Source organism: Manihot esculenta, chromosome 9 (genome assembly GCF_001659605.2).
Source record: "Manihot esculenta cultivar AM560-2 chromosome 9, M.esculenta_v8, whole genome shotgun sequence".
Lineage (NCBI taxonomy): Eukaryota > Viridiplantae > Streptophyta > Magnoliopsida > Malpighiales > Euphorbiaceae > Manihot > Manihot esculenta.
Genome location: NC_035169.2, coordinates 17,558,353 through 17,578,209, shown reverse-complemented (window position 1 = coordinate 17,578,209; position 19,857 = coordinate 17,558,353). Strand labels below are relative to the sequence as shown.

General features: G+C 42.8%; 1 long non-coding RNA gene, 10 other non-coding genes and 4 pseudogenes across 12 annotated transcripts; 14 read left to right on the top strand and 1 right to left on the bottom strand.

Moving 5' to 3' along the window:
* Nucleotides 1-469: 469 nt before the first annotated feature.
* LOC110622299 lies at nt 470-10,678 on the bottom strand. 2 transcript variants are annotated; one of them, XR_006352164.1, is made up of 3 exons: nt 10,404-10,678; nt 8,580-9,755; nt 470-1,308 (listed from the first exon to the last, which is right to left on the bottom strand). It is a non-coding gene; the product is annotated as an uncharacterized LOC110622299 (long non-coding RNA). The 2 variants fall into 2 exon arrangements; XR_006352165.1 differs by having other exon boundaries at nt 8,580-9,750; nt 10,404-10,677.
* A 698-nt stretch (nt 10,679-11,376) lies between these two features.
* Nucleotides 11,377-11,496, top strand: LOC122724747. The gene has a single exon (XR_006352200.1). It is a non-coding gene; the product is annotated as a 5S ribosomal RNA (ribosomal RNA).
* Nucleotides 11,497-11,911: 415 nt separating this feature from the next.
* LOC122724752 lies at nt 11,912-12,029 on the top strand. Its single transcript, XR_006352205.1, has one exon. It is a non-coding gene; the product is annotated as a 5S ribosomal RNA (ribosomal RNA).
* A 400-nt stretch (nt 12,030-12,429) lies between these two features.
* On the top strand, nt 12,430-12,548 carry LOC122724758. The gene has a single exon (XR_006352211.1). It is a non-coding gene; the product is annotated as a 5S ribosomal RNA (ribosomal RNA).
* A 400-nt stretch (nt 12,549-12,948) lies between these two features.
* Nucleotides 12,949-13,067, top strand: LOC122724757. The gene has a single exon (XR_006352210.1). It is a non-coding gene; the product is annotated as a 5S ribosomal RNA (ribosomal RNA).
* A 432-nt stretch (nt 13,068-13,499) lies between these two features.
* Nucleotides 13,500-13,618, top strand: LOC122724746. Its single transcript, XR_006352199.1, has one exon. It is a non-coding gene; the product is annotated as a 5S ribosomal RNA (ribosomal RNA).
* A 695-nt stretch (nt 13,619-14,313) lies between these two features.
* LOC122724751 lies at nt 14,314-14,432 on the top strand. The gene has a single exon (XR_006352204.1). It is a non-coding gene; the product is annotated as a 5S ribosomal RNA (ribosomal RNA).
* A 689-nt stretch (nt 14,433-15,121) lies between these two features.
* Nucleotides 15,122-15,236, top strand: LOC122724768 (annotated as a pseudogene).
* A 395-nt stretch (nt 15,237-15,631) lies between these two features.
* Nucleotides 15,632-15,750, top strand: LOC122724743. The gene has a single exon (XR_006352196.1). It is a non-coding gene; the product is annotated as a 5S ribosomal RNA (ribosomal RNA).
* A 392-nt stretch (nt 15,751-16,142) lies between these two features.
* Nucleotides 16,143-16,261, top strand: LOC122724763. The gene has a single exon (XR_006352216.1). It is a non-coding gene; the product is annotated as a 5S ribosomal RNA (ribosomal RNA).
* A 405-nt stretch (nt 16,262-16,666) lies between these two features.
* On the top strand, nt 16,667-16,784 carry LOC122724775 (annotated as a pseudogene).
* Nucleotides 16,785-17,191: 407 nt separating this feature from the next.
* Nucleotides 17,192-17,310, top strand: LOC122724779. Its single transcript, XR_006352220.1, has one exon. It is a non-coding gene; the product is annotated as a 5S ribosomal RNA (ribosomal RNA).
* A 432-nt stretch (nt 17,311-17,742) lies between these two features.
* LOC122724745 lies at nt 17,743-17,861 on the top strand. Its single transcript, XR_006352198.1, has one exon. It is a non-coding gene; the product is annotated as a 5S ribosomal RNA (ribosomal RNA).
* Nucleotides 17,862-18,559: 698 nt separating this feature from the next.
* On the top strand, nt 18,560-18,678 carry LOC122724766 (annotated as a pseudogene).
* Nucleotides 18,679-19,368: 690 nt separating this feature from the next.
* On the top strand, nt 19,369-19,483 carry LOC122724765 (annotated as a pseudogene).
* Nucleotides 19,484-19,857: the final 374 nt, after the last annotated feature.

Below are 19,857 nucleotides of genomic sequence, written 5' to 3'. Positions count from 1 at the left end.
TTTGGTCGCTACTATGTAATAGCAACCATTTAGCGACCATTTAGCGACCAAAATGAAATTGTCGGTGTTTGGCCAATCGCTAAATTTTAGCGACAATTTGAAAATTTGTCGCTAAAATAGCGACGAATCAGCGACCATGTTTTGGTCGCTAATTTGGTGTCATGGTAAATAAAGTATTATAAATAGTAGTTGCTGTGTAGTAGTAAATTAGTCGTTAAATTTTGGTTGCGAAATAGTCGCTGTTTTGATCACTATTTCGTCGATGTTTGGTTGCCTCAGAGAAGAGCATTTAGTCGCTATTTTGTCGCAAATTAGTAGTAAAATCAAAAAAGTATTTGTTATTTAATTTGCTTTTGTGGCTGATTAGTCACTAATAAATGCATTTAAATCTGATTCATATCATTTTTCAAATAAATTCATAAACCTGCTATAATATAAATATGTACACATACATTCCAAAACATAAAACATCAAAGACAATATATACACAACTTCATTTCATAATTCTGTAATCTAAAAGTCCAAAACATTACTATAGTTCAATACTAAGAAACTTAAAATATCTCAAAATACATAATGGATCCAAACATTAAATGACACTCATTCGCTAATTCTCTATCATGATTCGCATAATTCATCCCACCCGGCTGCTCAAGATTATCCAAGGTTTTGTTCTGACTAGGCTCCACAATAACATGGCTGCTATCAAAATCAACTTGTGCATCTAGTTACTTCTATATAGCAACAGCTAGAGAAACAACATGATCACGAATCAGAGAATCATGAGGTGGACAGTATAGCATATCAGTCAAGGCCTTGTTGAACTGAAATAGGCTAATAGATGACTTCCTATACCCTTTGTTGTAGTACATTCTTATAACTTTAGATACATGCTAACATATGTTGCCCATTTCTGAACAACAACAATCACAAATAGAAAATCTGAACTAGGGTTCCAGACAACATAAACCCTATCTCGATCAAGCTGGTCAGTAACTTTTGCACATCTATCTTCTACAATGACATCAAGGTCTAGAATCTTAAATGATTTGCGCCAAGCTGTTAAACCACTGTCCCACTCATCTTTCCAGTATCTTGCAAAATCATCCTTTTCTGAGTACTCATAAAGCCAGAAGTAGGAATGCACTTTTGTACCCAACTTATCAACCAACCAGTCAGCACGCTAATAAACAGTGGGATCCTTCTCATTCAGTAACCTTACTTTCAATTGGTTGTGGTAAAGTTCCATTGCTGTACATGTCTCCTGGCTGGCCAGTGGAAGAGTTTTCAATGCAGTTGTCCACATCCCTGGTACAGAATACATTGTATGTTAAATATAAACCTCATGTATAAAAATTCCACCAATTCCAACTAATGATACCCATATTTCAATTAAATCCATGTAATCCAGTTGATACCCATATTTCAATTAAATCCATGTAATCCATTTGAACTAAACCCCAACCTAATCTAACAAACTCACATGATTGATTCACTATTCAATGAATTATAGCACTTTAAACATTAACCACTTTGTTGCCAGCAGTAATAAACAAGAGATGGAATTGATAGGAAATCTAGAGATTATTGCAACCCAAATTGCGTAGCGAAAAAATAAAAATCTTTGATTTCCTTTCCTAGAATCCAAGTGCTTCATTTATTTCAAAGGAAGGATATGAGACTAACCTGTTAATCTCGTCGAGAAAATACAATGACGGACTGATGGTGCTGCTTTTTCAAACGAACACCCTCAATGGTATCCACATGAACGTCTTCTATTCTTCTAGAGTGCTAGTTCTCTCAAGGTTGGATAGATTATGTGCTCCACAATCTGCAATTGTTAGACTAAATTTTCTAAAAACTGTCACTCCATAATTCGTAGAAGGAGTATTTATATGTTTCAGTCTTTTGTTTCCCACAACTATTTTCCCAAAAGAGTTGTATTCAGAACCCACTATCATAATCTCGCAGATACTCAAATATCTTATGTGATAGAGTCCTTTATTTGTAACAGTTATAGATAGACTGCAGATCTTTTAAATATTATTATCTTATAATAATAAATAATTAATAATAATAACACTTTATTATTATCAATTAATATTAATAATAATAACACTTTATTATTATTAATTATATTAATGGGCTTTAGGCTTTTAGCTCATTAATATGTCATAGCACATCAACAACGTTCTTTTGTGTGTGACCCATTAGGCTCACATTAATTGGCAATAGGCCCAGTCCCACAAGGCCCATAAGTCATAAGTGGCCTCTAGCAAGACATTATGACTACCCAACTAATATGAGGATCAATAGTCTGATAAAGCCTAATAAATAGAACATGTATTAATCCCTTTATCACACGATATCTAGTTTGAATATAAGTTATGGTCAATGTCAAACTTATAATGTTCAAACTTAAGATTTCTCGATCTCTAAGTAGATTGATAAATTCAAATGATATTGATCACACTATCAATTCATTTGAGCACGGCCATGCATTTCTCAGTCTCAATTATCGAGGGGCCAAAGGAAGATATCTCTCTCAAAGAGAGGGACAAATCATATCTTAATTGTTCAATATCCTCTACATAATTTCTATTATGCTCAATCATAACCGTTATGATTATCCGATTAAAGACAATGTTTGGTTATGTCAAAACATAATAGTCCTTATGTTGGAAACTATGACAATCTCAAGTCAAAGGATTAAGACATAACTACTTTGATATTCACTTATGACAATAATCCATGTAGTGATCTCAATGCGGGTCCATCCAATACTTTGTTCTCTAACAAGTATCTATGATTATTGAATTATATCAATATATACATAATCATCTCATGATTATCAATCAATAATCATACTAGCTATATTTTATTATTATCAACATAATAATAAGTAACCAGGAATGATAATTATTATTATGTAACATGCAAACAAATAATAATGATGATAAAAACCTCTTTTATTAATAACCAAAACGACATACAAAAAGATCCAAGATAATGGCCTAGGGCAAATACACTAACAATCTCCCACTTGCACTAGGCCTAATCATACAAGTATCTAATATCCATAGACCTAGTGTGCTGATCATGCTTGACCTGTGAGAGAGGCTTGGTCAGTGGATCTATAATGTTGTCATTTGTGTCTACTTTGCATATTTTGATATCTCCTCTATCAATGATCTCTCGAATAAGGTGATATCGCCTGAGTATGTATTTAGATCTCTGATGAGATCTGGGCTCCTTTGCTTATGCTATGGCATCATTGTTATCACAATAAAGGTCCATAGGATTTGCAATATTGGGAACCACTCCCAACTCTGTGATGAATTTCTTCAACCAGACTGCCTCTTTAGCTATATCTGATGCTGCTATATACTCAGCTTCTGTTATAGAACCTGCTACAGTGCTCTGCTTGGAACTTTTCCAGCTAACAGCTCCACCATTTAAAGTGAATATAAATTCTGATTGCAATATGAAGTCATCTATGTCGGTTTGGAAACTAGCATATGTGTAACCATTTACAACTAGCTCGTCTTCCAAACCTCCATAAACTAGGAATGCATCCTTAGTCCTTCTAAGTTACTTTAGAATATTCTTAACAGCTGTTCAGTGACTTTCTCCAGGATCTGCCTGATATCTGCTTGTTGTGCTTAATGCATATGAGACGTCTAGTGTAGTACATAACATGGCATACATGATAGATCCAATAGCAGAAGTATAAGGAATCTTATTCATTCGTTCTTGCTCATCAGATGTCATAGGACATTGATTCTTGCTGAGATGAGTACCATGAGACATGGGCAAGAATCCTCTCTTGGAATCTTGCATGCTGAACCTTTTCAGCACCTTGTCAATATAAGTACTTTGACTCAAACCGATTATCCTCTTGGATCTATCCCTATAGATCTTAACACCAAGGATATATGCAGCCTCACCTAAGTTCTTCATTGAAAAAGAATTCCCTAACCAAGTCTTAACCTTTTGCAAGGTAGGGATATCATTTCCAATGAGTAATATGTCATCCACATATAGGACTAGAAACACAACTGTACTCCCACTAACCATCTTGTAAACACAATGTTCATCTTCATTCTTGATGAATCCAAAGTCCCTGACTATCTCATCAAAACGAAGATTCTAGCTTCGAGAGTCTTGCTTCAATCCATAAATGGATCTTTAAAGATTGCAAATCTTTCCAGCATTCTCAGAGATTACAAAACCCGCAGGTTGTGTCATGTACACATCCTCGAGCAAGTTTCCATTAAGGAAATCTGTTTTGACATCCATTTATCATATCTCGTAATCATAGTATGCAGCAATGGCAATGAGAATTCTAACCGAATTAAGCATTGCAACTGGCGAAAAGGTCTCATCATAGTCTATACCATGAGTTTGTTTAAAACCTTTTGCGACAAGCCTTGCTTTGTAGGTATGCACATTTCCATCCATGTCAGTTTTCTTCTTGAAAACCCATTTGCAACCACTAGTCTTAACACCCTCAGAGGGATCAATTAATGACCAAACTCGATTGTCATACATGGATTGCATTTCAGATTTCATGGCAGAAAGCCATTTCTCAGAATCTAGACCTAACACAACCTCTTGATAGGTAGTAGGCTCATCTTGATCAATGAGCAAAAGTTCACGACTATCAGTCATGAGAAATCTGTATCTCTCAGGCTGATGACGTGTCCTATCAGATCTGCGTGGGACTTGTATCACCCTTTCAGTTTCCACAACTGTTTGTGATTCTGGAAGTGGTTCTACTAGCGGTTTAATGCTCTCTTGTGGTGCTTGAGTTTTCTCAAGTCACACTGTACTCCCACTGAATCTTTGAGAGATAAATTCCTTTTCCAAAAAGGTACCATTTTGAACAACAAACACTTTGTTCTCTGAGGGAATATAGAAATAGTATCCTTTGGTTTCCTTAGGATACCCCACAAAATTGCACTTGATAGATTTTGGAGCTAGCTTATCTGAAATTGGGCATTTCACATAAGCCTCACAACCCCAAATCTTAAGAAAAGAAAAACTGGGCATTTTGCCAGTCCATAACTCATATGGTGTCTTTTCAACCGCTTTCGATGGTACTCGGTTTAAAATGAATGCAGTTATTTCCAAGGCATAACCCTAAAATGATAAAGAGAGATTTGTTTGACTCATCATAGATTGAACCATATCTAATAAAGTTTGATTTCTCCTTTCAGAAACACCATTCCATTGTGGAGTTCCTGGAGGAGTCAATTGTGAAACAATTCCACAATTTCTAAGATGTTCATCAAACTCTTGGCTCAAATATTCAACACCTCGATCAGATCAAAGCATTTTAATAGTTCTACCAAGTTGATTTTGTACTTCACTTTGAAAAGTTCTAAACATTTCAAAAGATTCATGCTTATGTTTCATTAGGTAGACGTACCATACCTACTGAAATCATCAATGAATGTAATGAAGTACTGATAACCTCCCCTGGCACTAATGCTTAGTGGGCCACATACATCTGTTTGTATTAAGTCCAATAAGTCTGAAGCTCTTTGACCTTGTCCAGTAAAAGGATCCTTTGTCATCTTACTAAGCAAACAAGATTCACAATTTTCAAATGATTCAAAATCAAATGAATTTAATAAACCATCTTTGTGGAGCTTAGATATGCGATTCTCATTTATATGGCTAAGACGACAGTGCCATAAATATGTTGGGTTTAACTCATTTGGCTTAGTTTTCTTAGAAGTTATGTTATAGATATTGTTGTCTCTAGAATCATCTAGATTAAGGACATAAAGGCCATCATATGAATTTGCAATACAATAAAACAAATCATCTTTATTAATGGAGCATTTCTTATTCTTAATAAGAAATGAAAAACCTTCATTGTCCAAAACAGAAACTGAAATAATATTCCTACTCAAAGTAGGAACATAAAAGCAATTGTTCAAAACTAACAAAAGCCCATTGGGCAAAACAAGTTCATAAGTCCCTATAGCTAAGGCAGCAACTCTTGCTCCATTGCCTACACGTAGGTCCACATCGCCCTTTTTCAATTTTCTACTCCTTTTGAGACCCTGCACATTTGTACAAAATTGAGAACCACATTCGGTATCCAATACCCATGAAGTAGAAATAGATAAATTAATATCTATAACATAAATACCCGAAGTCGTAGTCTCACTACTCTTCTTCTTCTTGCAGTCATCCAAATAGAGTTTGCAATTTCTCTTCCAATGCCTGGGTTCCTTGCAATGGAAGTAGATTCCTTCATTAGGAACTATTTCATTAAGAACTTTTGCCTTGGGTTGCCATTTAGGCTTGCCTCGTCCCTTAGGCCCATTACCACCTTTAGACTTGGGCTTCCCCTTATTTTTCATGGGCTTACCCTTATTGACATTCAAAATCTAGGTAGGCCTTTTCTTGTCATTTACCTCAGCTGTCTTTAGCATCCCATGCAGCTCAGGAATGGATTTCTCCATATTGTTCATGTTATAGTTCATGACAAACTGAGAAAAACTATCAAGTAAAGAATGTAGGATCAAATCTATGGAGAGTTCTAAACTCAAAAGGCAGCCAAGCTTAGTAAAGTGATCAATGTAGCCTTTCATCTTCAAAACATGAGCACTAACTGATTCATCTTCAGCAATTTTGCAATCATGCAATGCAATGGTAATTTCATACCTATCTTGCCTAGCTTGTTGTTGGAAAGCTTGTTTGAGATGGACACTCATCTCATAAGCCTCAAGGTGCTCCAGATCCTTCTGAAGTTCTGGACACATAGTTGCCAACATAAGACACCTAATGTCATTAGAATCATCCATATGCTTCTTATGCTTATTCTTAACAGCATTAATAGCATCAGCAGGAGGTGGTTCTGGGATAGCTTCATCAAGCACATAGAACTTTTTCTCTTGCTTGAGAATAATTCTCAAGTTTCTAAACCAGTCAACAAAATTAGTCCCATTTTCTTTCAGTTTATCCTTCTCAATGATGGATCACAGTGATAAAGTGGAATTTTTATTAGCAGCCATAATGATATACAAAATATGCAAATATAATCAATTTAGTAAATTAATATTGAGGTGATAATAATCTCCCACTAAAATATAACCCTCAAAAGAATTATTAAAAGAATAATATTTTCGTGGGTTAAGATCCATATTTCACCTAATTTCAAGTCAGCTTTGGCATGATGCTTAGAATTAAGTTATTTAGGTAGGTAACTCCTTACCAATTACATCTAATGTAACTCTTAAATTATGAGGTGTTGACATCATATGTCAAATGCATGTTATACCCCATCTAATGCCTTAGGCCCAAAACCGTTTTGATAGCCTAATTAAGCCCAACCAAAATTAAATAGATGAGTAACTATTACTCATCCTATCTTACTAAGATAACCTAAGCACTTTACTTTGGCAAAACTGCATTTTGGTGATCTTAGTCTTGATAGGTATTTAATATATGGGTGGCATTAAAACTTAAAATTTAGAGTGAGGGTTCAACTTTTAATTTTAATTATTTTGTCTTGCATATATATTTTATAGCATTCTATATGCATACATATATATATAGACTATCATGCATAGTATCTCATACTAATATATGACAAAATAATAAAACTATTTTACATAGTCATTTAAATCTGATTTAAAACTAAAAGAAAATAATTTATTTTCTTATTAAAAAATTTATTTTATTTTATTTTAAATTATTTTCAGGGGCAGAATTGTAATTAGGGCATCATCTTCTTCCTCAAGAAGAAGCCCTAGCCGTCACATGCCATTACAGGCAACCCGTCGACCCGTCCAGCTTCAACCGCAGCCAGCCCGATGCGCAAATATTGCACGTTTACCGGTCCATCGCAGTCGAGCTCGTCGCCCAGAAGATCACGCAATGGCAAGCTCGAAATAGCATTGGCGAGCTCGTGATTCGCAGAAATCGCGAGCAGCCGAGACACATCTCAGCTTCGAAGTCCCCGGCGGCCCACCGGACGAAAAGTCGGCCGCTCAAACCGCCAGCCCGTGAGGCTGGAGACGACGCAACGCTTGCACTCCCTGGCCAGCCTGCTATGACAGCGGCAATCCACAATTGAAAATCAGGATTCTCAATCTGCATGCCAACACATACGACCACCTCCCCATCGTTGCTTTGGTAGCCAGCCGACAAAGCATGCGTCAGCGGTGGGACCCACCGCGTGCTCGCCTGTGGCCTTCACAGGTGATGGTTGGCAGTAGCTGGTCCTTAGCGATTTTTGGATTCACGATGACTGTTCATTGTGAATCCAATTTTTTTTTATTAATTTAAATTTCTAATAAAAATTACCTAAATGATCCAATCATTCATCCATAAATTTAACCATAATTATCATGCCATTCAAATAAGCATATATCACATATATCACATCAATCATGGCATAATTAACTTAAATGAAAAGCACAGGTTGGCTCTGATACCACTGTTAGGAAATCTAGAGATTATTGCAACCCAAATTGCGCAGCGGAAAAATAAAAATCTTTGATTTCCTTTTCCAAAATCCAAGTGCTTCGTTTATTTCAAAGGAAGGATATGAGACTAACCTGTTAATCTCGTCGAGAAGATACAATTCCGGACTGATGATGCTGCTTTTTCAAACGAACACCCTCAATGGTATCCACACGAACGTCTTCTATCCTTCTAGAGTGCTAGCTCTCTCAAGGATGGATAGATTATGGAGGTTTGGAAGATGAGGGGAAGAAGCAAAAGCATGTGATAAGTGATGATGGCTACTTGTACTATGGTAACAGAATATGTGTACCTAACACTAGAGAGTTGAAACAGAGTATTCTTACAGAGGTACACAATAGTCCATATGTTATGCATTCAGGTAGTACTAAGATGAATCAAGATTTGAAGGTGCACTATTGGTGGCCTAGTATGAAAAGAGATATAGTTAAATTTGTAACAAAATGTTTGACATGTCAATGGGTACAAGTAGGATATCAGGTTCCATCAGGGTTATTGCAGCCTATTGCTATATCAAAATGGAAATGGGATAGAATTACTATGAATTTTATAATAGGATTGCTACTCACACTAAGGAAGAAAGATGCCATTTGGATAATAGTTGACAGGTTAACTAAATCAACACATTTCTTGCTAATCAGAGTAGATTATACATTGGAAAAGTATGCAAAATTGTACATTAAAAATCAACACATTTCTTGCTAATCAGAGTAGATTATACATTGGAAAAGTATGCAAAATTGTACATTAATGAAATTGTGAGACTGCATGGTGTTCCTATCTCTATCATATCAAACATAGATCCAGGATTCACATCCAAATTCTAGGAAAAATTACATGAAGCTCTAGATACTAAATTTAATTTTAGAACAACTTTTCATCCTCAAACAGATAGTAAATCAGAAAGAGTAATTAAAGTTTTGGAAGATATGCTTAGAAATTGTGCAATTAAATTTAAAGTAAGTTGGGAAAGATATCTTCCACTAGTAGAATTTATTTATATTAATAGTTATCAGACTATTCTTCCTAACTATATCCATCTATTTAGAAGTTGTTAACTTATGTCCATCTATCCTAACTATATCACCATGTAAATGTTCTTCAAAGCATAACAAAAGAAGCAAGCTACTTATACCTTTCATGACACAACTTGCTGTGTGTATGTCCAGTTGCTCCCATGATGACTTGCTAAGGAAAATGTCTAATCATATCCACTCGAAGGGTTAGTTTCTTGATTGCAACGATCTTCTCTAATAGAAAAATTTTGAAATAAACATTCAGCGAATTTTATTAAGTGAATTTGTCATGAAATAATAAGGATTTGGACATTGTATGCAAGAAATGTACATAATAATCCCTCTCTAATTAATATTCTAAATATCGGTAAATATTTCCGGTGAAATTTTATAGTTGCTATCCTATTATTGAATAGTGAAGTGGGATAACACATGATAAAAGTAAGAAATTGAAATTACCTAAAAAGTTTATCGACTATAGAAAAATAAAGAATGAATCACAACTCCATCGGAAACTCTGGGGATAGAAAGCCTTTTTAAATTCTTTACTAATGAAACATTGTCATGTAGATTTTAAGAGTATTGTACAAATAAACCTAAAGATTCATGTTATGTAGGGAATTGATGATACATCTTGTACCAAAAATCACTATGAGGTCATTTAACATGAACACAAAATCAAGAAAAAAATGTAAAACCTGCATTCGAAGCACCAAAGACTAGTAAATTTGCTTGTAAAATTTGGCTCGAACATCACGGGATTCAAATCCCTTAACAACTCACACATGCCAAATCGGTTAATTGGTAATATAGAATTAAACCCTATAACATGATTTAAAGTTTAGAGAGAGAGAATAGGAGATGAAATTGAAAAGTTCTCACCTTTAGAAATTTTCTGTCAGGTAGAAATCCAATACTTCTGACATCTGAAATCGAACTTATAGATTCGTAGAAAACAAATCATGAGATACGACATCAGAATTTGCAAGAAGTTGTGAATTAATGACTCGAGTGGTCGTTGCAAAGAGAGCATAGCGTTGCTTCGGGAATGAGAGATGGAGAGCGCGTGCATGAAGCCCTGGTGCCATTAGAAAAGTGCTAAACTGAAATATTTTGGGATATTAGTGTAATCAAACGATGATGTTTCCCTTATGGTGCAAATTAATGAGCCCGGCCCAAAGCGCCCAAGACTAGGATCAGTCTAGTAGAAGTGGCATAGTTTAAAAACTTTGAATGGTCATATCTCCCTTGTTGGGTGTCCGATTCGAGCGAATTTTTTTTATATTTTATGTTATTTTTCGAGAGCTACACGCTGGTAAACAGCCGTAGGCGGTTTAATCACAAATCGATCTCAAAAACATTTTATTTTGCTTAATTTATTATGTTTTTTAAAGTTTTACATATTCAAATATCATTTTCTATCATGGTAAAATACTTATTTTAAAATTTTCAACTCGAGAGTATCTTCTACATATAAAAAACTATAAATATTACTATTTATTAGTGCTAAATTTCACACTGCAGTCATAATCCCATATAATTATTTACAAACAATGATTTAGTAAATATAAACGTGGTTGTATTGTCAATGTTTCATTTATTCTATTATGTACATCTTGTGTTCAATACCCACAAAAGCCACTATTTTTTTTTATTCAATTATTTTTGGTTTGCTTCTCCATAGGTTTTCTTTTAACGGGGAGGGGAGAAGGCACTGGGATAGGAGACGAAGAGGGGGCAGGGGAAGGCACGGTACAGGAGCAGGGCCCACGCGCCGGATGGAGAGGGGCGAGATGGCGCCGCGCCGCGCCGAGGTGGAGAAGCGTATGTGTAATTTGATTGCGAGGGACACAACGGGTGCGATCATACCAGCACTAATGCACCGGATCCCATCAGAACTCCGAATTTAAACGTGCTTGGGCTTAGAGCAGTACTAAGATGGGTGACCTCTTGGGAAGTTCTCGTGTTGCACCCCTACTCTTTTTTTTTTCCTCCTCCGCAACGCTTCTCACCGCCGGCGGTGCTAATTGGGCTTTTTATTTTCTCCCATTTGTATTGCTATCAATCTAAATGCCTGTACATCTCGAAAAGTAAAATGGGAATGAAGAAAGAAAAATGAAGATCGCAGAAAGCGGACGAACGAGCAAAAAGACAGGGCCACGAGATGAAAAGACAGGCAGAGGAGAGAGTCCCGCAGCGACGGAGCAGCACGGGGAAGGGAGAAGGCACTGGGACGGGAGGCGAAGAGGGGGCAGGGGAAGGCACGGCACAGGAACGGGGCCCACGCGCTGGATGGAGAGGGGCGAGATGGCGCCGCGCCACGCCGAGGTGGGGTAAGCGTATGTGTAATTTGATTGCGAGGGACACAATTTGATTGCGAGGGACACAACGGGTGCGATCATACCAGCACTAATGCACCGGATCCCATCAGAACTCTGAAGTTAAACGTGCTTGGGCGAGAGCAGTACTAAGATGGGTGATCTCTTGGCAGTTCTCGTGTTGCACCTCTACTCTTTTTTTTTTCCTCCTCCGCAGCGCTCCTCACCGCCGGCGGTGCTATTTGGGCTTTTTATTTTCTCCCATTTGTATTGCTATCAATCTAAATACCTTCACATCTTGAAAAGTAAAATGGGAATGAAGAAAGAAAAATGAAGATCCCCGAAAGCGGACGAACGAGCATGAAGACAGCGCCACGAGATAGAAAGACAGGCAGGGGAGGGAGTCCCGCAGCGACGGAGCAGCACGGGGAGGGGAGAAGGCACTGGGACGGGAGGCGAAGAGGGGGCAGGGGAAGGCACGGTACGGGAGCGGGGCCCATGCGTCGGATGGAGAGGGGCGAGACGGCGCCATGCCGCGCTGGGCCAAGGTGGGTGAAGCGTATGTGTAAGTTGATTCCGAGGGACACAACGGGTGTGATCATACCAGCACTAATGCACCGGATCCTATCAGAACTCGAAATTTAAACGTGCTTGGGCGGGAGCAGTACTAAGATGGGTGACCTCTTGGGAAGTTCTTGTGTTGCACCCCTACTCTTTTTTTTTTCCTCCTCCGCAATGCTCCTCACTGCCGGCGGTGCTACTTGGGCTTTTTATTTTCTCCCATTTGTATTGCTATCAATCTAAATACCTTCACATCTCAAAAAGTAAAATGGGAATGAAGAAAGAAAAATGAAGATCGCCGAAAGTGGACGAACGAGCAAGAAGACAGGGCCACGAGACGGAAAGACAAGCAGGGGAGGGAGTCCCGCAGCGACGGAGCAGCACGGGGAGGGGAGAAGGCACTGGGACGGGAGGCAAAGAGGGGGCAGAGGAAGGCACGGTACGGGAACGGGACCCACACGCCGGATGGAGAGGGCCGAAACGGCACCGCGCCGCGCCGGGCCGAGGTGGGGGAAGCATATGTGTAATTTGATTCCGAGTGAGACAACTGGTGCAATCATACCAGCACTAATGCCCCGTATCTCATCAGAACTCCAAAGTTAAACGTGCTTGGGCGGGAGCAGTACTAAGATGGGTTACCTCTTGGGAAGTCCTCGTGTTGCACCCTTACTCCTTTTTTTAATATTTTTTTCCTCCTCCGCAGCGCTCCTCACCACCGGCGGAGCTATTTGGGCTTTTTCATTTCTCCCATTTGTATTGCTATCAATCTAAATGCATGTACATTTCGAAAAGTAAAACGGGAATGAAGAAAGAAAAATGAAGATCGCCGAAAGCGAACGAACGAGCAAGAAGACAGGGCCACGAGATGGAAAGACAGGAGAAGGAGGGAGTCCCGTAGCGACGTAGCAGCACAGGGAGGGGAGAAGCCACTGGGACGGGAGGCGAAGAGGGGGCAAGGGAAGGCACGGTACGGGAGCGGGATGCACGTGCCGGATGGAGAGGGGCGGGACGCACGTGCCGGATGGAGAGGGGCGGGACAGCGCCACGCCGCGCAGAGGTGGGGGAAGCGTATGTGTAATTTGATTGCGAGGGACACAACGGGTGCGATCATAACAGCACTAATGCACCGAATCCCATCAGAACTCCGAAGATAAACGTGCTTGGGCGAGAGCAGTACTAAGATGGGTGACCTCTTGAGAAGTCCTCGTGTTGCACCCTTACGCTTTTTTTTATATATTTTTTTCCTCCTCCGCAGCGCTCCTCACCGCCGGCGGTGCTATTTGGGCTTTTTATTTTCTCCCATTTGTATTGCTATCAATCTAAATGCCTGTACATCTCGAAAAGTAAAACGGGAATGAAAAAAGAAAAATGAAGATCGCCGAAAGCGGACGAACGAGCAAGAAGACAGGGCCACAAGACAGAAAGACAGGCGGGGGAGGGAGTCCCGCAGCGACGGAGGCGAGAGCAATACTAAGAAGGGTGACCTCTTGAGAAGTCCTGGTGTTGCATCTCTACTCTTTTTTTTTTTTTTTTCCTGCTCCGCAGCGCTCCTCACCGCCGGCGGTGCTATTTGGGCTTTTTATTGTCTCCCATTTGTATTGCTATCAATCTAAATACCTTCACATCTCGAAAAGTAAAACGGAAATGAAGAAAGAAAAATGAAGATCGCCGAAAGCGGACGAACGAGCAAGAAGACAGGGCCACGAGACGGAAAGACAAGCGGGGGAGGGAGTCCCGCAGCGATGGAGTAGCTCAGGGAGGGGAGAAGGCACTGGGACGGGAGGCGAAGAGGGGGTAGGGGAAAGCACTGTACGAGAGCCGGGCCCACGCGCCGGATGTAGAAGGGCGGGACGACACCGTGCCGCGTCGAGGTGGGGGAAGCATATGTGTAATTTGATTGCGAGGGACACAACGGGTGCGATCATACCAGCATTATTGCACCGGATCCCATCAGAACTCCAAAGTTAAACGTGCTTGGGCGAGAGCAGTACTAAGAAGGGTGACCTCTTGGGAAGTCCTGGGATTGCACCCCTACTCTTTTTTTTTTATTTTTTTCCTCCTCCGCAGCGCTCCTCACCGCCGGCGGTGCTATTTGGGCTTTTTATTTTCTCCCATTTGTATTGCTATCAATCTAAATACCTGTACATCTCAAAAAGTAAAATGGGAATGAAGAAAGAAAAAAGAAGACTGCCGAAAGTGGACGAACGAGCAAGAAGACAAGGCCACGAGACGGAAAGACAGGCGGGGGAGGGAGTCCCGCAATGATGGAGAAGCACGGGGAGGGTAAGGCACTAGGACTGGAGGCGAAGAGCACCCCTACTTTTTTTTTTTTTTTTTTTTTCCTCCTCCGCAGTGCTCCTCACTGCCGGCGGTGCTATTTGGGCTTTTTATTTTCTCCCATTTATAGTGCTATCAATCTAAGTACCTGTACATCTCAAAAAGTAAAACAGGAATGAAGAAAGAAAAATGAAGATCGCAGAAAGCGGACGAACGAGCAAGAAGACAGGGCCACGAGATGGAAAGACAGACGAGGGAGGGAGTCCCGCAACGACGTAGCAACATGGGGAGGGGAGAAGGCACTGGGACGGAAGGCGAAGAGGGGGCAGGGGAACGCACGGTACGGGAGCAGGGCACACGCGCCGAATGGAGAGGGACGAGACGGCGCCACGTCGCGCCGAGGTGGGGGAAGCGTATGTGTAATATGATTGCGAGGGACACAATGGGTCTGATCATACCATCACTAATGCACCGGATCCCATTAGAACTCCGAAGTTAAACGTGCTTGGGCGAGAGCAGTACTAAGATGGGTGACCGGGAAGTCCTCGTGTTGCTCCCCTGCTCTTTTTTTTTTCCTCCTCCGCAGCGCTCCTCACTGCCGGCGGTGCTATTTGGGCTTTTTATTTTCTCCCATTTGTATTGCTATCAATCTAAATACCTGTACATCTCGTAAAGTAAAACGGGAATTAAGAAAGAAAAATAAAGATCGCCGAAAGCGGACGAACGAGCAAGAAGATAGGGCCACGAGACGGAAAGACAGGCAGGGGAGGGAGTCCCGAAGCAACGGAGCAGCACGGGGAGGGGAGAAGGCATTGGGACGGGAGGTGAAGAGGGGGCAGGGGAAGGCAAGGTACGGGAGCGGGGCCCACGCGCCGGATGGAAAGGGGCGGGACGACGCCGCGCCGCGTCGAGTTGGGGGAAGCGTATGTGTAATTTGATTGCGAAGGACACAACGTGTGCGATGATACCAACACTAATGCACCGGATCCCATCAGAACTCCGAAGTTAAATGTGCTAGGGCGGGAGCAGTACTAAGATGGGTGACCTCTTGAGAAGTCCTCGTGTTGCACCCGTGCTTTTTTTTTCCTTCTCCGCAGCGCTCCTCACCGCCGGCGGTACTATTTCGGCTGTTTATTTTCTCCCATTTGTATTGCTATCAATCTAAATACCTGTACATCTCGAAAAGTAAAACGGGAATGAAGAAAGAAAAATGAAGATCGCCGAAAGCAGACAAACCAGTAAGAAGACAGGGCCACGAGACGGAAAGACAGGCGGGGGAGGGAGTCCCGCAACGACAGAGCAGCACGAGGAGGGGAGAAGGCACTAGGACGGGAGGCGAAGAGGGGGCAGGGGAAGGCACGGTACTGGAGCGGGGACCACGCTTCGGATGGAGAGGGGCAGGACGACGCCACGCCGTGCCGAGGTGGGGGAAGCGTATGTGTAATATGATTGCGAGGGACACAACGGGTGCGATCATACCATCACTAATGCACCGGATCCCATAAGAACTTTGAAGTTAAACGTGCTTGGGCGAGAGCAGTACTAAGATGGGTGACCTATTGGAAAGTCCTCGTGTTGCACCCATACTTTTTTTTTTTTATTTTCTTTTCCTCCTCCACAGCGCTCCTCACCGCCGGCGGTGCTATTTGGGCTGTTTATATTCTCCCATTTGTATTGCTATCAATCTAAATACCTGTACATCTCAAAAAGTAAAACGGGAATGAAGAAAGAAAAATGAAGATCGCCGAAAGCAGATGAACGAGCAAGAAGACAGGGCCACGAGACGGAAAGACAGGCGGGGGAGGGAGTCTCACAATGACGGAGCAGCACGGGGAGGGGAGAAGGCACCAGGACGGGAGGCGAAGAGGGGGCAGGGGAAGGCACGGTACTGGAGCGGGGCCCACGCTTCGGATGGAGAGGGGCGGGACGGCGCCACGCCGCGCCGAGGTGGGTGAAGCGTATGTGTAATGTGATTGCGAGGGACACGACGGGTGCGATCATACCATCAATAATGCACCGGATCCCATTAGAACTCCGAAGTTAAACGTGCTTGGGAAGAGCAACACTAAGATGGGTGACCTCTTGGGAAGTCCTCGTATTGCACCCATATTTTTTTTTTATTTTCTTTTCCTCCTCCGCAGCTCTCCTCAAAGCCGGCGGTGCTATTTGGGCTTTTTATTTTCTCCCATTTGTATTGCTATCAATATAAATACCTTCACATCTCAAAAAGTAAAATGGGAATGAAGAAAGAAAAATGAAGATCGCCGAAAGTGGACGAACGAGCAAGAAGACAGGGCCACGAGACGGAAAGACAAGCAGGGGAGGGAGTTCCGCAGCGAAGGAGCAGCACGGGGAGGGGAGAAGGCACTGGGACGGGAGGCGAAGAGGGGGCAGAGGAAGGCACGGTACGGGAATGGGACCCACACGCCGGATGGAGAGGGCCGAAACGGCACCGCGCCGCGCCGGGCCGAGGTGGGGGAAGCATATGTGTAATTTGATTCCGAGTGAGACAATTGGTGCAATCATACCAGCACTAATGCCCCGGATCCCATCAGAACTCCAAAGTTAAACGTGCTTGGGCGGGAGCAGTACTAAGATGGGTTACCTCTTGGGAAGTCCTCGTGTTGCACCCTTACTCCTTTTTTTAATATTTTTTTCCTCCTCCGCAGCGCTCCTCACCGCCGGCGGAGCTATTTGGGCTTTTTCATTTCTCCCATTTGTATTGCTATCAATCTAAATGCATGTACATTTCGAAAAGTAAAACAGGAATGAAGAAAGAAAAATGAAGATCGCCGAAAGCGAACGAACGAACAAGAGGACAGGGCCACGAGATGGAAAGACAGGCGAAGGAGGGAGTCCCGTAGCGACGTAGCAGCACAGGGAGGGGAGAAGCCACTGGGACGGGAGGCGAAGAGGGGGCAAGGGAAGGCACGGTACGGGAGCGGGATGCACGTGCCGGATGGAGAGGGGCGGGACGCACGTGCCGGATGGAGAGGGGCGGGACAGCGCCACGCCGCGCAGAGGTGGGGGAAGCGTATGTGTAATTTGATTGCGAGGGACACAACGGGTGCGATCATAACAGCACTAATGCACCGAATCCCATCAGAACTCCGAAGATAAACGTGCTTGGGCGAGAGCAGTACTAAGATGGGTGACCTCTTGAGAAGTCCTCGTGTTGCACCCTTACGCTTTTTTTTATATTTTTTTTCCTCCTCCGCAGCGCTCCTCACCACCGGCGGTGCTATTTGGGCTTTTTATTTTCTCCCATTTGTATTGCTATCAATCTAAATGCCTGTACATCTCGAAAAGTAAAACGGGAATGAAAAAAGAAAAATGAAGATCGCTGAAAGCGGACGAACGAGCAAGAAGACAGGGCCACAAGACAGAAAGACAGGCGGAGGAGGGAGTCCCGCAGCGACGGAGGCGAGAGCAGTACTAAGAAGGGTGACCTCTTGAGAAGTCCTGGTGTTGCATCCCTACTCTTTTTTTTTTTTATTTTTTTCCTCCTCCGCAGCGCTCCTCACCGCCGGCGGTGCTATTTGGGCTTTTTATTTTCTCCCATTTGTATTACTATCAATCTAAATACCTTCACATCTCGAAAAGTAAAACGGAAATGAAGAAAGAAAAATGAAGATCGCCGAAAGCGGACGAACGAGCAAGAAGACAGGGCCACGAGACGGAAAGACAAGCGGGGGAGGGAGTCCCGCAGCGATGGAGTAGCACAGGGAGGGGAGAAGGCACAGGGACGGGATGTGAAGAGGGGGTAGGGGAAAGCACTGTACGGGAGCCGGGCCCGCGCGCCGGATGGAGAAGGGCGGGACGGCACCGCGCCGCGTCGAGGTGGGGGAAGCATATGTGTAATTTGATTGCGAGGGACACAACGGGTGCGATCATACCAGCATTATTGCACCGGATCCCATCAGAACTCCAAAGTTAAACGTGCTTGGGCGAGAGCAGTACTAAGAAGGCTGAGCTCTTGGGAAGTCCTGGGATTGCACCCCTACTCTTTTTTATTTATTTTTTTCCTCCTCCGCAGCGCTCCTCACCGCTGGCGGTGCTATTTGGGCTTTTTATTTTCTCCCATTTGTATTGCTATCAATCTAAATACCTGTACATCTCAAAAAGTAAAATGGGAATGAAGAAAGAAAAAAGAAGATCGCCGAAAGTGGACGAACGAGCAAGAAGACAGGGCCACGAGACAGAAAGACAGGCGGGGGAGGGAGTCCCGCAATGATGGAGAAGCACGGGGAGGGTAGAAGGCACTAGGACGGGAGGCGAAGAGCACCCCTACTTTTTTTTTTTATTTTTTTTCCTCCTCCGCAGCGCTCCTCACTGCCGGCGGTGCTATTTGGGCTTTTTATTTTCTCCCATTTGTAGTGCTATCAATCTAAGTACCTGTACATCTCGAAAAGTAAAACGGGAATGAAGAAAGAAAAATGAAGATCGCAGAAAGCGGACGAACGAGCAAGAAGACAGGGCCACGAGATGGAAAGACAGACGAGGGAGGGAGTCCCGCAACGACGGAGCAACATGGGGAGGGGAGAAGGCACTGGGACGGAGGTTGAAGAGGGGGCAGGGGAACGCACGGTACGAGAGCGGGGCACACGCGCCGAATGGAGAGGGACGAGACGGCGCCACGCCGCGCCGAGGTGGGGGAAGCGTATGTGTAATATGATTGCGAAGGACACAATGGGTGTGATCATACCATTGCTAATGCACCGGATCCCATTAGAACTCCGAAGTTAAACGTGCTTGGGCGAGAGCAGTACTAAGATGGGTGACCGGGAAGTCCTCGTGTTGCTCCCCTGCTCTTTTTTTTTTTTCCTCCTCCGCAGCGCTCCTCACCGCCGACGGTGCTATTTGGGCTTTTTATTTTCTCCCATTTGTATTGCTATCAATCTAAATACCTGTACATCTCGTAAAGTAAAACGGGAATTAAGAAAGAAAAATAAAGATCGCCGAAAGCGGACGAACGAGCAAGAAGATAGGGCCATGAGACGGAAAGACAGGCGGGGGAGGGAGTCCCGAAGCAACGGAGCAGCACGGGGAGGGGAGAAGGCATTGGGACGGGAGGCGAAGAGGGGGCAGGGGAAGGCAAGGTACGGGAGCGGGGCCCACGCGCCGGATGGAAAGGGGCGGGACGACGCCGCGCCGCGTCGAGTTGGGGGAAGCGTATGTGT